At 37.3% G+C, this 16,659-nt stretch overlaps 1 protein-coding gene across 1 annotated transcript in view; it reads left to right on the forward strand.

Moving 5' to 3' along the window:
- ADK (adenosine kinase) overlaps nt 1-16,659 on the forward strand; it is a 287,852-nt gene that overhangs the window by 33,587 nt on the left and 237,606 nt on the right. The window lies entirely within an intron of this gene.

Raw genomic sequence — 16,659 nt, forward strand, 5'->3', positions numbered from 1 at the left:
AAGAACTGTTATTTTACTTCTGAAGAAGGTGTTGCATAAGAGCCTTCCTATCATGAGAAACAGTGGTACAAAATTTGGTGCTTCTATTCCTTTACAGAAGATTTCTGTTCCACTAAACCTGCTCTACGAACATGGAGTGGCAGAGAGGCTGCAGGAGGAATCGCTAGTGACCTTAAGTAAATTGAACAGTGGAGAAGGAAGAGTGAAGAGGGAGCTGGATGAACAGGATGAATATAAAATGAGTAGGAGCAGAGATGGGAGGAAAATGGGAATGGTTCTAAACTAAGGAGCAGAAGTAATACAAGACCAGCAGTTTAAGGCCATATGCAAAGAGAATATGCATATGTATTTGGTAGGGCAGGGTTCTGTACGCCTATGCACCTCTGGAGAGAAAAATGTAGGATAGCTAGAGTAGCCTGTTGTGTGAGGAAAACATTGAGACTTAACCTATTTTATTAGTCTGATGGGAGAGATCACTGGAAGTTCACCAATTTAAATAGGACGTATAGCAGCTACTACTAACTACGGTAAGTATATATGTTCAGTATATGTGGTTTTACATTGGCAGGGAGGTAAACTTGTGTTTCCATGTAAAGCTGATTTGTTTTCTTACTCAGCATGAGCAGCCTTGCAGATTTGCCAGGAAACATGTCTTTTTCTGATCTACATACTTATATAGCTCAGTCGTCATTGTATCTGGGTGCCTGAGACACTTAAACTAATTTGTCCTAGCAATTTCTGTTAAATAAGATCCTAATGTTATGGATCTGTGGCCAAAGAAAACAGGGAATGTAGCTCGGTCAGAATTGCATGGCGAACTTGCTGCAAAGTCAGAAATTGCATGCCTTAACCACCAGCCCATCTGTTTGTTCCTGCCCTAGCACCGTACTGACTGTATGATCAGGTGACCTTGCTTTACAAGAAGCAGCAACAGCAACTGATGCACACTGCTGCTCCTGTCCCCAAAGCAGTGATCACAGATGGAGCGCAGCTGCTCTAGGGGATTCATTCAGTGGTACCTTCTGGTTGCCTGAGTCAGCTGGTGCAGTTGCAGCTGCCACTGTCTCTCCTGAGCAGCTGAAGCCAATGTACATTATTCAAGCTGGTGCAGGAGCATGTGGGAGGTGAAGGAGATAAACTCCTTGGGCCAGTCAGGCAACTTCAGCACCCAGGCCGCATTACATGCATCCTGGCCTGTCCTTGACTTCTGAACTGCTCAGCAGGTTGTGCTTGTGAGGGAAATGATAATGGACCTCTTAAAATGCAGTCCACACCATAAGGATATGAGGGTATTAATTCCTTTCAAATATTAATTTCTCATATAACCACAAACTTGATAGGAGAAGAATGTGTGCATACTGACTATCCTGCTTGTCTTAGATTTAAGTTGCTAGGGTGTGTGCAGACTGTGTACTTGCCTGTCAAAGGTAGGTAGGTAGAAGCTTTTCTACTTTATTGGAAAAAGTATCTTGAGAAATTCAGTATTGGTACAACAAGGTGTTGGGTGCTTCAAGTTCAAAGTGAATATTTAAACAAGATAGTTAATGTTATCCTTTTAAACTAGTGACAAGTTATCTTGCGGATTTGGTGAAAGGTGAAATGGGATACTGTCATTTGCTTCTGAACTCACTTGAATAACTCTTTAAAAGTAAGTGATAATATATATCCAGCTAACATTTCTAGCATTCAGCAACAGTAAAACATGTCTGTTTTCAACACTGAATAAGCCCAGCATTCTCCTCTGTTGGCAGGCTCCTATGTGGATTTCTGAATTCTAAAAAAAGAACAGTGTTGGACTGTAATCCCAACAGCAGCTATGGGAACTTATTGAAGCAGCAGGCTTTCTTAAAACTTTCTAGCGTGTGAACATCCTGCTTAACAGTGAAAAGAAAATCATGCCGTCATAATTGTCCGAATGCATGTGTTAGTGGTTGATACAATTTATAGTAGTTTTTCCTATATTGGGAAGATGTGCCAGTACTAGAGGTTGGGTTCTATTTTAGTTGGAACAACTAAACTGCATGACTTTCAATTTATTGTCTTCTGTACTCTGAGAATAGTGCCCTGAAATTGTCATTAAAACCAGTTCTTTCTTTCCTGGCTTATTAGAAATCAGTCTTAAGAAATATATTTTGTGATTCTTGACATATTGCTTATTGCAGTTGGTGGAAGGCAGAGATATTCCAGTACAGCAGTCTTTCCCTCCCTGCCCGCACCTTCTCCATCTTACTCAACACCTTCCCTCTCCCATGTCCCCCCTGCAATCCAACGTTCAACCCTGTTACAGATGCAGCTGCTTACCATGAGTAGAGGTTATCACTCTAGTACCCCAAAATACTCATTTTTTTCCTAAGGAAATAAGACTGTCAACAACATGAGTGGGAAATAAGACCATCAAAAAAGTGAGTGGAAGATAACTGGAAGATACGAATAAAAAAAAGGGGGGGGGGACAGGAAGTAGGCCAAAAATATACAGAGGACAGATTTTTTTTTTAAAAAAGTAGTGCTTGTATTGAAAAGCCTCTGAATCAGTCCTACAATCCTACGTAAAATGCAGAATAAAGCTGAGATTCTGGGGGAAAAAAAAAGCAGTTTCAGCCTGCTGTGAATATAACACTAGCATTTCAGCGCTGAAACAAATTTGCATTACACATCTTGTAAATGTTAGAAGTAGCAGAAACCCATGTTTGATACTTGGGAGTTCAGTGTTTGCACAATTACTGGTTCATGCAGTTGCTCTTTTCAGCCTCTTTGCTAGTACTACATTTCCTGCCCTGATCCCTCTGTTTGGAGAATGCAGACTGCTTACTGATCCTGATAGAAGTGGAACCTGGTTTACTTCAGCAGGATCACAAAAGTAAACTGTGAACTTTTTAAAGGAAAGATATTGCCACTGGATGGTGCTATTGTTATAACTTAGGTTCTCAGAAAATGTGAATGACGTGAAGTCTCTACCCCGGTCCTCCCCAAAGATTTTGTAAAGCTCTACTGCAAGAAAATCCTGTATATACAGGTCACAGTACCAATGGGGTGGGGGGATAGTCATCTTTAACCAATACCTTCACAAAGGTTGGGCAAGGGTATTTCTACCTAGCATGGTGTATATTTGAGCTTTGCAGATGAATGTTTAGTACAAGTTCAGGGGAAGCCTGCTGCATGGTAGTGCAGTTTTTTTAATGGAAGGTGATGTTCTTGAGGAAAGGGATATATGAGCCAATCAACTCTGTGAAATCTGCATATTCATAAAATGTCTAATTATCCAGAAAGAGATGCTGAGTTACTGAAATTGTCATTTTGAATGCTTTCCTAACAAGGGGACTGTCTTTTAAAACAGCAGGGGTTACGTAGTTAGCTACCTATTCCATTACCAAAAAAAAGGAATTTTGACTGTTTTATGCAAATATACTGCATTACCTCATATAAATGAGAAGGTAAATCAGCTTTTGAAAACCCTTCATATTTTTGAAGGGGGGAAGGGGAGAGAATGAATTCTCCATAGAAATTTGCATTTCAAGAAGTAACTACTTGAAAAGGTGCACCTTCTTTTAAAGATTGCAGTTTTATAGAGGTTTGAGAGTTAAAATGGTTTCAGAAATTTTTGAAATTCATCTTTAGATATACTGTGAACAATTGGAAATGTATTTAAATTCTCACATGAGCTGATTTAAAAATTATTTTTTATGCTTACTCTCTCTTCCCTTTCTGTTTTTCTTTCACACATTTTGATCAGTCTAGAACAATTGGAGTAAAAAAAAATTTTTTTTAAAGCCTGGAAGAGAGGAACAAGAAGAAAAATCCCTAGAACCTAAGAATATTGCTACTGTCAACCTTGACTTCAGAAAAGATAATGAGATTTGGCAAGAAACCATCCTGTGTACTTGTAGCCTCGCTTTTTTACTGATTGAGTTATCCTGTTTCTATCATCTAATAGTTCTTAAGCTCACTTGACAATTTCATAACTGTATTTGATAGGGATGCAAAAATTTCTAGGATAATAAATTCTTTCATGCGAGTTAATGATTGATAAAGAAAAAAGCCTCATGGAGGGGAAGGTGGGTAGAACTCAGCTGTTCCTTACTCTCAGAAGGTTGATGCCTAGCTTTCTGGAACAGCCTTTAGGTGGTACTACCTAGTGTAGTACCTTCTTCCCCAGCCAAACTGCTAGGACGAATGGATGATTGTAGGGTGAAGATGATGGTGGGGCTTTAGAGCATGACAGAGAACTAGGACTGTTGGAGTAGGAACTATAGAATATGAAGTTATGGAAAAACAGATTTCATTATTTTTCTTATCAAGAAGCAGTTTTACATTCAGCAGGTATATCTTGCAGAAGAAGCAACTTGTTACAGTATGTTGATTAGTTTTTGAAATGAAAACTTGTTTGCTTGCTCCATCTGCACCTGGAAGACCTCGATCTGTTTATGCCATACACGCTAAACCTGTCTTGGGAATTCTAACTTTCATTTCATTACTTGTGCTTTTCTAAGAAAAAAAAAAAAACAGCTATTTTCTTAAAAAGTTATAAAAAGTCAAACAACCTGTTTCAAACCTTCCACTCTAACAAGCGTAGGTTTCAGCTGCCGCTTTTTGTGTAATTATTTCATATACTTAATGCTCATTTTTCTCTTTCCTGTCTGAACCCACAAATCATTAACTTATTAAATTGGTTTTTTACACTTACTAGCATAGCTGTTAGGTCTATCTAGCGCAGATATTGCTGATGGCAACTTAACCTTTTGAGATAATAGTAAGTACATCCTCATATAAAGCAATACTATCTATCTTGAATTCTTATTAGAAAGAAGGCAATTCTGTTTCTGGAGCTCTACTCAAGAACATGGTTTAGGGAAGGGCAGAGTGAAGATAAACTGTGAGGAGCTGACTTGAAGAGTAGAGAAGCTATTTCTGAGAGGAATATCTGGAAAGATGTGATGAAGGGGAACTGTTCAGGAGCCTAGGGAGAGGGACAGGAGCTAGGTGGGGAGCAAGAGAAGGTGCAGGGAGTCCTGGCTAGAAACTGGAATGCAGCTTTTTGACAGGAAGCTGGACAGAACACTTTGGAGCTTGGTGTGAGGACTTTTGCTATAGCAGTATGTGGTAGCAGTTTTGTACTTGAGGTAGCTGTTAGGCTGGAGGTCGGGTACGGTTGCTTGGAACAAGGCTATAGCATAGAATCTATGCACAGTTACGTTGTAGGTGGCAGAAGCTGAGATCCAGAGTATTAGTCTAAGTATGTGGAAGGCTTAATCTAAAAAGATCATGAATTGGTGAATCTATTTCTCTTGCATCAGGGAGATGGAGAGATTTAATTGTAGTTGAAAATTCCCTCTATCATCATTCCCTTTCTTGCACTAGTTGGTAGAAATGTTTATATGTTTTTAATAGAGTATTATAGCTCTTCCAACTGAATACAAGAGAATGAATATTGAAACATATTTCTACTCTTCCAGGTTTTTCAGTCATCACTTGTGTCTTAAAATCCCTTGATAGTAAAAAAGATTTAGAAAGCTTACAAGTAAACAAAATAAGAATCTTAACTAATGCTAACTTTATTGCATCTAAAGACACAGCAAAGGAATGTGGACATCTTTTTCATGCAATATATTTCTATTTCTTCAAACTTTTAAACTGAATATCTTTTAAACATCTGAAGATACTTTTCAGAAACAAAATATGGGAAAATCTTTGGTTTTTTGTGTCCATTTCCTTTAGAACAAACTGAGGTCGTATACAAGCAAATATATACAAGAACATGTGCTTTTGTAGTTGAAGGTGGAAAACCCACTGTAGAGTGTTTTATTGTACAGTACCATGTCTGTGTGAAGTTTGGTTAATATGTTTCATGATTTAATTGATCATACTTTGTTTTGAATCCTTTTTGTAGGGTCATTATAAAATAATTTGTAATTTAACAGTGGAAAAAGTTGAGTGTGTGTATGTGTGTTGTTTTTTTAATAAATTTCCTGGTGGTATATGATAGAACTGAACATGAATTCTGTATACAAAAGAAGGTTTCAGTAATTAGAATGAAATTTTTGTACTCTAGAAGCTAGGTATGTGATTCCAGAAACAGCTCAGTTTGGGGGATGGGAGGGAGGGAGGAGGTGGTGGTTCTTGACTTTCAGATGTGCGTGGGAAGTAATGATCGCATTCTGTTGCGTGACCACTGCTATGCCCTCCCGCTTCTGTATGAAATAGCTAAGCAGATTTATCACTAGCCTGAAAGCGTATGAAATCCCAGGTACATTTCCATGTGGAAGTCTCACATGTTCAGTGTCTCGTGGGCCTATGTCACTTAAATTGTTATTACTAGAGAGCCATTTTCTGACTGCAGTGAAGTAACACGTCATAGACTCATGTTTTAGTTAGTGTGACTGTGAATATAGATAGTGTTCAACAACCAAGACACAGTAGTATTTTCAAATTGCGGTAGGTACTGTGTAGCATATGTCTGTCATAAATGTATAACATACAGTAGTGATAGATTTCATAAACAGATATTGTTTCAGAGCATCCAGCTTCATTTGTGGTAAATAGAATTCTTTAAACATACCATCTGTTCAGGCCGTGAGTTCTTGGGTCCGACGCCTCCTTAGATTTATGAATCTTCTCTGATTTTTAGAAGTCTCTTCTTCCAGTTCTTTTTTCAGTGTTCATTTTATTTTACCTTTCCTGCCTAGCTAGCCTTGCTGTAAGGGTCTGGAAGTTGTGTTTGTTAGTAAAAGAATTTTTTCTTTTCTTGATTCATTCCCATATGTAAAAACACTTAGAACTTGCAGGCTTCCTGTGTTTTGAGTGAGAATACTTAACAGGTGCATTTTGAAGAGAAGGAAAGCTGTGGTCTATAATACTGCTCTTGTGATGTTCTTTTTTTTCCTTTTTTTTTAATCCTGGATTCTTACTTCTTCACCTGTTCTCCTTATTAGAGTTAAGAATGTAAATCTGTAAGTTAATGTCAACTTTTGACCTTGTTTTTTTTTTTTTCACTTTTTCTGAAAGATGAGGCACGAGTTGTCCCATTTCAGTCATTTTGACTGGCTTGTGTCTGCGGGAGCTCTACCTCTCTCTGTGGGGAGAGGAATGTGAAAACCTTGGAGCTCTGCCAAAACCAGCTTGCTTCGTATGCCATCCTCCTCCTCTGGTGTTAAAACTTCAGCTTTAGAGATGTTGCTCCAGGCTTGACAACAGGCTATGAGTATCTCAATGGAAAGAAAATGCAGACTAGTGGAGGGTTTTTGTAGGATAAAGTAGAAGCATAGACAGATTAAACCAATCTGGCAGCTTGAGACAGGTAAACTCGGATCTAAAATGAGGCAGGCTGAACTTGGCAAGCTGGCCAGATGGAGGAATGGAAATCCTATAAGCTAGTATCTTGACATTTTAACAAATTATTTCTTTCCTGTTAAGTTCTTAATAAAGTAGGGCAGGGGAAAGCACATACAGATGTTAAATTTTGCATGAAAAATCCAAAATCACAACGGAAGGGAACACAGTATACAAATTTTCCGTATTATATCATGACTTGTCTGTGGACACTTGGTGTTATGCAAAAGAACTTTGGATTGGGTAAACTTTGATCCTAATGAAGAACACTTGGTCATTTTAAGTTCTCGAGAAGAAATATCTGCAAGTATTGTATGTATATTTAAACAATATGCAAATACTACTTTTTTAAAATGTAATATGCTGATATGCAAATTTCTGTTTTTACAGCTTTCCAAATTGTGCTCCATGTTTAAGTTGCTCATAGCAGAACTAAGCGTTTATTTTATGGACTTTCTTGTTCTTCCTGCTCTTCCATTATGCAAATACAGCTTTGGAGTGCGGTTGTGTAGGCTTGCCGTTAAAGGATGCAACCTGCATCTCTACCTAGCCCTTTTTGGTGCTGGTAGAGTGACAACTCATTTGCTCTTATTGGTGTACCCTGGGGGCAGTTTCTACTGTAGCCTTATCTCTTCTGTGTGCTTTGCAGTGTAATGGAAACATTGTTTTTGCAAAAATAAAGTATTATGCTTCCCTGAGACATTATGCCTGTCTTAGTTACAGCAGTTCTGGTTTATTTTGGTTGGGAGTCAGCCCTTTTCATGTAAATTCTAGTTTTTGCTTTAAGTAGACTATAGGTTATCTAACTCTGTCGGTGTTAGTATGTAAATGAAGTCCTTTCAAACTGACTCACTGAGTTTATACGTAGAGATAGTATTTTGGAAAGGTGGGTTACATACATATATATATATATACACACACACACACATGCATATATATATATATACACACACATATACATATATACATATATATATATATATATATATATATATAACCCTGCTGTGATTTTATGAAAGTAGGCTTTGAGGAAAGGATGTCTAGCCAGTCTGAATGTTGACTGGGCAGCTTGATCTAATGTGTTCCATGGGTGCATTTGTGTTAGTGTCTAGTTTGAATTTCCTTCCTGCTGCTTTTGAAGTGAATTTCCCAACTGTCCCCATTTAATGCACTTGGTTTCATTTCATAGACTGGTATCAAAGCACATGAACTGATTTTTTTTGGGGGGGGTGACACTAACACAAAGGTGTGCTGCAGGAGCACACCTCGCCTTTTCCAACTGCTCCACAGCTCCAGCTATGGGAGTAGACCAGAGCTGGTCTTGAGGGACTTCTTGAAACAGTTGTTGACTGTATGGATCTGCACCTATTGGGCTGTGCTATTTATGTAGGCACAGCTAGTGTTGACTGCTAGTTCACTGTTGATGTTTTCCTCCTTTCTTTTTATTTAGAAAGGAGATTATTACCTCTTGTTTTTCTAAGCAAACATCTCCAAGTCTAAATAGCAGTGGAAAGTCTCTGCATAGTGAAGGCTAAAGGATATAGTTCATCCCCTAGTTTGTTCAACTTGTGTTACTTCCACTTTCTTCAGTGGCAGCTTGTATCACCCTTATTTCTGGCTCTGTATATAAGAGCTTGAAATTATTTGCAGACCTAGGACTTCTTGGGGCAATGCACTATCCATCGAGCTGTCTGGATAGTTATGATGGCATTGTTAAACCTTTTAAATATGGGACTGCTGCAAGTAAGCTCGTAGTGGGTAGTGCATATAAAAAGCTTTTATCTTCTCTGAAGAATAAACAAGTGAAGACATGGCGAAGAGTTCAGCGCTGTGTTCTTTGAAAAGAATAACTACTGATGTGGGATTTAAAGATAAGAGAAAAATCAGGAGTGGACTGGAATGCTTATGTTGACTGCAAGGAATGTGTGTTTGTTAATTTGGGGATGTTTCCATACAGAAAAATTTTACAAAATGTGGGTTGTGTGTTTTTGCTTTGTTTTTTTCTTTAAACCTGAGCCTAGATTAGTGAGAGTTGGATACTCTGGGCAGCAGTATAGTGTATTCTGATTGGTATGTTATGTTGATGCTAAAGAAATACACTGTTTGTGCAGCATCTGTTTGTTCCCATTAACTTTCATGTGGCTCCCCTTCGTGCAGTTCAAGATAAGTTTTACCTTTAGGCTTGAAGGTATAGTTGAGAGAGTACTATGTTTTTTTCTGGAACTGAAAAATATCAGTTTAACAGTTCATAGCGAAAAGTTGTGGGATATGCTGATCTGTGTTAGCTTATGCTCAATTTTATGTTTGAATTATATTTTCATTGAATCTCTCCAGTCCTTTAGGGCTTCTACTGCCTGCCTGCAGTAGCTAGGAAGGACCTTCCGTTCACATGTGTAACTTGGTTTCTTGTATGCATCTCTCTCTTAAGCTTGCTAGAGATGATATTAATTGTAATTAGTACTACCACTAGTGCTTCAGGATTTAAAACAAGATGTGTTGTGCTTCTGGTGGTATTACAATACCTATTATAGTATCTTATTCATGAACCAAAGGAAAGTATAAATGGTTCACAGAATATGTAATGAGATAGACAAGAACTTTTGGAATGCAGGTGTGTTAGTTTCGGTTTTGATTTTGTTGTGCATTCTGAGATACGGTGGAGTTCCCTAGATGATCTAATACATTTCTGATTATTGCAGGGATTGAAGGCATTTTTAATGTCTTCATGCTCTTCCATTTTTTGGTTGGTCTGTGATTTTTCCCTCTGCTGCTGTCTCTGACAACCTTGATTTTGTGGCTTTAGATCCTTTAAAGAACACAATTCAGATCAACACTAGTAGGGAGGTAACTTTGTGGATTCTGATGTGTATGCTGAATGTTGTGTGTCCTCTATGCATTATCTGTGGTTGCCTTTGCTTACACAGAGGGTTGTGCAGTAATTCAACTAGTCCATGTATGTTTTCTAGTGTTGTCTTACATGTGCATTTTGGCCATGTAGAGATGTTTTACTGCCTTTAATAACTGGAGAGCAAAGCTGTCTGTCAATAAAGCTACTGAAAAAGAATAGTCTTTGCAGAACAGGTTTTAAAAGCAGCACATGGTAATGGAGACCTCAGGCTCGTGAGCCATGGCAGTAGTAGCACAACTGTTTTTACGGAGACTTTAATAGTGCTGCAGTCACCTTGTATCATTCATATTTTTAATTTCAGTTGCACTATTTAAATGTCAGAGTAATTGCTGCTTGCAAAATCAGCTAAGCTAAAAGAAGTTCACAGATAATAGCAGTGGTACGTGGTGGGAGGGGACTCTGGATAGTGTGTAGCAAAAGAAAGGAATGCGATAGTTCTGTGTTTGTGCCACCTAAGACTTGAATAAAATAAGTAGCTTTGGGAATTGCAGTCCTTAGAACTCTTCACGTACGAGATAAAATGATGAGTGAATTTGTAACAGAATAAAGGAGAGAGTTGCTAGATGATGCGTGTGTTTCCGCCTTTGAGATTTTGTTTTTATTTGTGTACTATGGACCCTATTAATTCGACTTTAAGTTTTCTGTACTGATAGAATCCCAACCTGTTCCTTTGGGCTTGTCTTTGTGTCTTCCATTTGCAAGTTAAGCTCAGGAGTCTGGAACTGAGGCCTGATTCCCCAGCCTATAGGATTTTTAGCTTCTTGGACTTTTTTTATTTCTCCATCTGAAATGATGATGTTTGTTCTTGTATGTTTGCCGTATCTTAAAAGTCACTAATGAGCTTGAATTTCTGGTGAGCATTGCTGTTGTATAACCATTGAGTGACAGAGTGAAAACAGTGTGTTCTTAAACTTCTAGAAGAAGTACTGACGTATATCAAAATGTACGTAGACCAGGCATGAAAAAGCTGACCTACTTCTGCGTAGGAGAAAGGTTGACAGTTCATTTGGATCACTGTGGTGACGAGCAGCACTTTGACTTTCTTTGTCTCTGCTTGCGGCTAAGATTTCCCTAAGTTTAAGTTGTTCTTATTTTATAGCTGAGTGTTCTAAACTTGTTTAAATTCCTATGGTAATCATGGTGAGGTCATTGTAAAATTCATTTATTAGCCTTTCAGAGGAGAGATGTGCATGCTTATTGTAAATTACATGCATCAAATTGATTTGAAATTGGTCCATTAGTTACATTGATTTAAAGTGCCAGAAAATTGATCTAAATTTCATAATTTAAGAATGGAACTAGTTTTTCTTACTTACAGAAGAATGATTTATTTAGAGACCAACTGGAGCATGAGTACTTGTATAATAAAATAGATAATGGAGATACAGCAGTACTGGGAGAGAAGTAAAAGGGCTATCATAGTTTGTTCAGGGAATAATTTCACTGTAACCCACTAAAAATCAAACATACCTGAATATTTCTGGATTTCTTGTTACAACTTCTTGTTCACATACTAGCACACTTTTAATAATTGCATTTCTTTCCTTTCCCTTTTCAGAATGCTTTGAAGCTTCAGGTAGCAAGCATTATGTCTATTTAATAAATCCTTTTAAATAAAAAGCTTTTTCAGTTGTAATGGATGAGATGCTATGCTACTATAATGTATTTAGAAAAGATCATGATGTGGGCTAGGAAATTTCAGAAGTTTAATATACTGGAAGGTTTGAAAGGTGTAAGATACTAAAGCTACCCAGAGAAGCAACAGCTGGGGGAGGTGGGTAGAAGGTGAAATTTCAACTCTGTTGCTTAAACATTTACAGTTGATGCTACTATTCTGTGTAAACTACTAATCGTATGCCAAGTTTTGTGGAGCCAGGAAAGATGATGTGAACTCTCTGAATTCAAAAGCTAGGTCATGTTGAAACGGGCACTGTAGCAATGCTTGTGTTTTAAATCAAACAAAGTGAAACTGGATGAACTTAGAGTATAGCGGTGTTAAAACAGTGTAAATTGTAGATAACAAAGTCTATATGAAATTGTAAAATGATCTTTTTATAGAACATTTTAACCACTTCAGATATTTGTTTCCTCAAATAACCAATTAATAAGAGAATATAAGAAGTTACTGAATTTCTCGACTAACGTATTGTCATCTGGTTTCCATAAGTTGTGGTCTATAACCTGTAGAGTCCTCTTAAATTATAATTTCCTTGTACAAATGAATTTTGAATGTCTTGGCTCTGAGCTTTTTGTTTCTCATCTTTGATTGTTAACATTACGAAGAACAGACCCATGTTTTTTAAGTGTCCAGTTTCGTACTGGAGTCTCATGAAACTGATGCTAGTTCTAAATCTCATTGAGATTGCAGAGTTCATAGGATTGAGCCACTTGGAGGTACATAGAAAACAATCCCTTAGCCTCAGACTGATTAGTTCTACTAAATATTTTCTTGATGCTGAAGGGTATTATTGGTGGGCTGTACCTTTGAATTAACTGTTGTTTCAGTGTCATCATTCTGTTTTTTCATTTTGCCAAAATCATGTTTGTTATGTGGGCTAATGAAACAGCAAGATTTCTTAAGTAGATGGTTGATTTTGTGTTTATTTAGTGTGAGTGGGTTTGCTGAAAGAGCTTGTAATCAGCATACAAAAGGTAAATAATGAGAGTTGATTGCGGAAGTTTTCATTAGTAATAATTTTGTCATAGTCCTGATACCTGATGAGGCAGAGAGCAACACTGATGCTAACCTCTGTAAGTATAAAATATGTCTGAATTGGAAATACCATTAGCTAGTGAAGGTATTTAGGAGTGATTAGTACAGAGTGGGGGTGGGGGAGAGAAGATCAGAGGTTTATACCTTATTGTTGTAAAGATACTGAAACTAAGTATGCTGATTCAGAGAATGAAGTAAATGTGTGGGTGGTTAGACAAGTTATGGCAGTTCTAAAACTGAAGCAAGAATTTTTGAAATGTATTAAAATGCTTTCATTTCAATTTTTCCAAGCAAAATTCAGCAATTGTAATGAAAGAAAATTCTAAAAGTGGGTAAAAATGGGAAGCAAAATTTTAGGCGTATATATACACCGAGTTTAATTTTGATAATAGGAAAATATTGTAATTATTGATTATAGAAGGTAAGTCAGTTATATTCGCTTGTTTTTGTCTAAATATGATGCTTATCTCAATTCTGGAAGATAAAGATGTCAGGTATTTAGATAAAATAGACCAAAAGATACTTTAGTATTGATAGTATGTAAAAACAGGATTATAAGAAAAAGGAGCTTCGTATTAAAATTTGACTATTTTGTTGTTAATTTACAATCAAATTTTTAAAAGTGTAATCTCTTATAATCATGGTTTACATTTATCTGTGAAGGTTTATTGTTTGCTGGTTGTTTCGTTTTATCCTCTTACTAAGCGTTTAAATATATAAGAAAATGATTAAAGATTTTTTTTCTAACTGGTGCTAAATTCATTCATAGTTAACAGTGTTAAAAATGATGACCAAGTAAATGTATCTTTAAAAAATTGCATTCTAACTTCTAAGTAGTATCATTAGTAATGAACATTGTAGTGGGACCTGACAATGTATGAATTATTCAAAACTAGATTATTATATCTTTGTTGTTAGCGTGTAAGATAATGAACATAATTACTATGGCTGTGTACTCAGGGGAATGTGCAGTTCTTCAACAGGCTAGCCTGTAGTAGTTTCCACCTAAAGGAGTATTAAGGAAATATAGACAAGGCTGGTCGCTGAGGTGCTGCTTTTTATTTCCCTCTGACTCTTTAGTAAGCAGATATGCTTTGTACACTTAAGATTAAAGGTGTTTTTTTAAAATTCTTCAGAATAATACTCATCTTTCTCTTTTCAGTTTGGTGATATTGTGTGCTGACTAAATGGATTTGATGTTTAGTTGTAGCAACATTATAGATTTACCTCTTCTATCAGAGATGTCTTATAGTAAATTAGTATAAACAGTCTAGTTACTTAGAAAATTCAAGGTCAAAGGTTAATGAGCAATTTGCCCTTCCTTGGAGGACTTAGCTTGTTATGATTTACTTGTCCTAAAGAACTTGGCAAGACATTAGTTTATATGCCTTTCTAATCTATAAGGTTGTCCACCTGATCTTAAGTTAAGCCTCTTGATGAACCAAGTGCTTCTATTTTCTGTTTTATATAATGATAAAGTAAATTATCTGTAATAAGCCATCCTAATTAAAGTTGGTAAATCTACAGCTCTGCTCTTCCAATTACACACTAATCAATTATACACTAATTTAATTCTACTTAGCTGGATACAGTGCATCATTAGTTAGATTCAGATTTCATACAACAGCTTTACTGTATTAACTAAAAAAATTGGTATGTTCAAATGGGGAAAATAAAGGAAGTTACGATGCCAAACAGTGCGCATAAATGCTTTCTTATCAATAATGTATTACAAATGATTTTGCTTTTCAACCAGGAAGTATAACTGAAACCAGTTTTCTCTTTATGAGAAGATTAATGTTATGAGCTGATAATACAATACATTTAAGCAGATCGTAGCTGTTATTCTGTATGCTAGTCTTAATTATTTTAAATAAATAGAGAATTGACTCACTTCTAATATGATATAAATGGGTTGTCATAAATTAAATTTACAAAATGTTACAATGCCCTCACTCATAGAAGAGTAAAAACTAGTGCCAACTGTATGTCATTCTATTCAGACTTCTGAAAATTTTTCCTTGATGTAACAATTAGTACAACTTGTTATCTGATGCTCTTACTAATGTCTAATATTTTGCAAGTGCTCTTACAAAATACCAGAATTAGTGTATAAAGACTATAGCTGATTGAAAATCTGGGCATTTTTGATATTTACCATATTTGATATTTTGATTTTGATATCATCCCTGCTTTAAAGCAGTAATTAAAAAGTAAAATTACCAAACAAAAAAGGTTATGTAAACAAGTTCTCTTACTGATGAAGATGTGGTTTCATGGTCAGAGTAAATGCTGCTTCTGAAAGATACAATCACACCTTCACGTCTTACTGCTTTATTAAGACTCTGATCAATCACAGAATCACAGAGTGGTTGAGGTTGGCAGGGACCTCTGGAGACCATTTGCCTTCCTGGCCACAAGGCCACATTGCTGGCTCATTGTCAACTTGTTGTCCGCCAGCACTCCCAGGTCCTTTTCTGCAGAGCTGCTCTCCAGAAGCTGCTCTCTGGCTGGCAGCACAGCCCTCTAGTATATCAGCCACTCCTCCCAGCATGGTATCATCAGCAAACTTGCTGAGGAGGCACCCTGTCCCCTCATCCAGGTCATTGATGAACAAGTTGAACAGGATGGGACACAGTACTGAGCCTTGGGGGGACACCACTAGCCACAGGCCTCCAGCTAGACTCTGTGCCACTGATGACGACCCTCTGAGCTCTGCCTTTCAGCCAGTTCTCAATCCACCTCGCTGTCCACTTGTCTAACCCGCACTTCCTGAGCTTCTCTAGGAGGATGTTATGGGGGACAGTGTCAAAAGCTGTGCTGAAGTCAAGGTACACAACGTCCACTGCTCTCCCCTCATCTACCCAGCCAGTCATTCCATCACAGAAGGCTGTCAGACTGGTTAAGCATGATTGTACTTTGGTGAATCCATGCTGACTATCTAGATCTGAAAACCTACCAATAGGCTAATCTTTAAAATATAATTGTACCTCAAGTCTCTTAACTGACTTAAATTCATTTATCTCCGTGCCTGTATGTTGCAGCATAATATGCACTTCAGGCTCTCTGTATCAAATAAAGATACAGAGAAGGACATAAAGATTCTGAAGGACAGCCACATACTTGGAATTGTGGAGTGTGTGCCTGTGGATGGAGAAGTAAGGATGGGCAGCACATGTTGGAAATAATTACTTGTTTTGCAAATGACCTCATTGACCTTTTTCTAGGTAAATCCTTGATGGGTTAGAATTTTCTCTTCAGCTGCTTCAGTGGTGCTAAATCACCAGGGAACAGAAAGGGCTCCTTCCATGCTGTAATGAGCCCTAAGAAATAGCATAAAGTATTGGTCCCATCTTGTCGCTCAAGTGCAGTGGTTCTTAAATCAAGATCACCACAATGCTGTATGTATACTGTCAAAGGACAGGAGGACGATTTGCAGGTGTCTTTGGTGCTACAGAAAATGCATAAGGACAACTAGAAGCTTTCAGAGAGAGACACAGGGATTATATTAATTTCTCCATATATCTGAGGAAGAGCGAACCACATAAAAAAAATCTGTATCTTCTCAATGGTGGAGGAAAATCCAGATCCAAATCTCCTACTTTATAAAACTGGGCAAGTTTAATCTACTTTAGTTTGCCCAATTGTCGCTGTTCTAACAGTTGCCTTGTAATATGGACACTGCTCGAAGAAATCCCTGTCCTGTTGTAAAAGT

This window comes from Rhea americana, unplaced genomic scaffold (genome assembly GCF_003343005.1).
Source record: "Rhea americana isolate MKP2758 unplaced genomic scaffold, rheAme1 scaffold_36, whole genome shotgun sequence".
Lineage (NCBI taxonomy): Eukaryota > Metazoa > Chordata > Aves > Rheiformes > Rheidae > Rhea > Rhea americana.